Raw genomic sequence first — 1,785 nt, forward strand, 5'->3', positions numbered from 1 at the left:
CTGACAGGAGTTTGTGTAATTAATAGAGGGAGACTGAGAACAGTGTCATAGACAGAGGTGACGTCGTGCTTGTGAATATTAAAGGAAAGGCATTGCCAGAACCAACAACAATATAAATCAATCCGTACAGGAATGATGGGATTTTGGTCTGCGTTTAAATGCAAGCCATGGAGTATCAGACTCAAATTTGCTTTGGCAAGTTTGAAGCTGGGAGAGTCAGCAGCAGATTATTGGCTTCATTAAGACTGTATTTCATAGCTCAAACTTAAAATAGCAGATGGGATGAACCAGTGAAGTATATTCTGCAGGTGTTGATTGTTAAAATTAGAAATGGTTAGGATATGGTGTCTGTAATCAGCTCGTGGCTAAAAGCATCACCATAGATGTGACTCATCTGTTTCAGCCTCAGTTATTGACCAGGGGTAAGATGGAGTCAGAGGAAGGAAATGGAATTTGTATCCAGAACAGAAGATGGTGACCTCCAAGCTTTCAATATTTAAATAGCAAGGGCAGTGATGCAATGAATCCTGGTTCATAGCTGAAACTGAGTAGGTCACCCCACAAGGCGCAGTCAGAACTAAAGACGGAGAGAAAGACTGAAACAAGTTCACTGTTGTTGTTCCTGGTGGTTTAGAGAGTTAATGTTTACAGAGTAGAGTAATTGAAAACAAGAGTAATACAGTCGCACATGGTTCATGCAAATAATAAATAGACAGCGAAACTTACCAGGGACTCCAACAATAGCCAGGATAGGATAATAAAAATATTGAATAATGTAAAGTGCATATTTGATCCGCGGTGATAATAGCTACCAATAATATGTAGGAAGAATTCAAACATAACTGGATAAACTCCCGTTCATTGTTGGAACATTCCAGTTTAATGTTCTCAGATTCTGATCTCTCTTCCCCTTCTCTCTGGAGCTGGTGATCCCTGTTACTGCTGTCCGTGTTGCTCCCACTCATACCATGGGATAACATATTGAACAGAGCCCATTTATCATTCAAAGATAGAAACCCTCCACTGGGATAGTTATAATTAACGGAGACTGACATTAATCACAATCAACAAACAATCACATTCAGACAACCAATTCCATACATCATGTTACATATCACAATGAAAGGCAAAATCTACTCAGTTTGAATGGAATGGATAAAGTTTGCTGAAGGATCGATTATAAATCTTTCAATCTTTTTAATCTTTCTTCCCTGAATGTGGGAGTATTGCCGGAACACAGCTGGATTGTATATGTTTTGCCCTGTTTCTTTATGGGACTGGGATACAATAACATACCGGCTGCAAAAGATGTCTGGTGGGGAAGATTCTAGATACCTTTCTGTAATGCTGCTCCTAGTTGGAAATGCCCTGTTATCAAGTCCTTGCATAACCTTGAGACATCATTCAGAGCTTTAAAACTGCTGCTCAGAAACAGGGAAAAACAGGAGGCAGTCACTCAACTGCTCGAGCCTGGAACACAGGAACAGGAGGGAGTCATTCAACTGCTCGAGACTGGGATACAGGGACAGTAGGGAGTCATTCAACTCCTCGAGACTGGGACACAGGAACAGGAGGGAGTCACTCAACTGCTCGAGATTGGGACACAGGAATAGAAGGCAGTCCCTCAACTGCTCGAAACTGGCATTCAGGAACAGGAGGCAGTCATTCACCCACTGAACACTGGGACACAGGAACAGGAGGCAGTCCCTCAACTGCTCGAGACTGGGACACAGGGATAGGAGGCAGTCATTTAACTGCTCGGGACTGGAACGGGAGAAATCAGGG

This window comes from Chiloscyllium punctatum, chromosome 50 (assembly GCF_047496795.1).
Source record: "Chiloscyllium punctatum isolate Juve2018m chromosome 50, sChiPun1.3, whole genome shotgun sequence".
In the NCBI taxonomy this organism is placed as follows: Eukaryota; Metazoa; Chordata; class Chondrichthyes; order Orectolobiformes; family Hemiscylliidae; genus Chiloscyllium; species Chiloscyllium punctatum.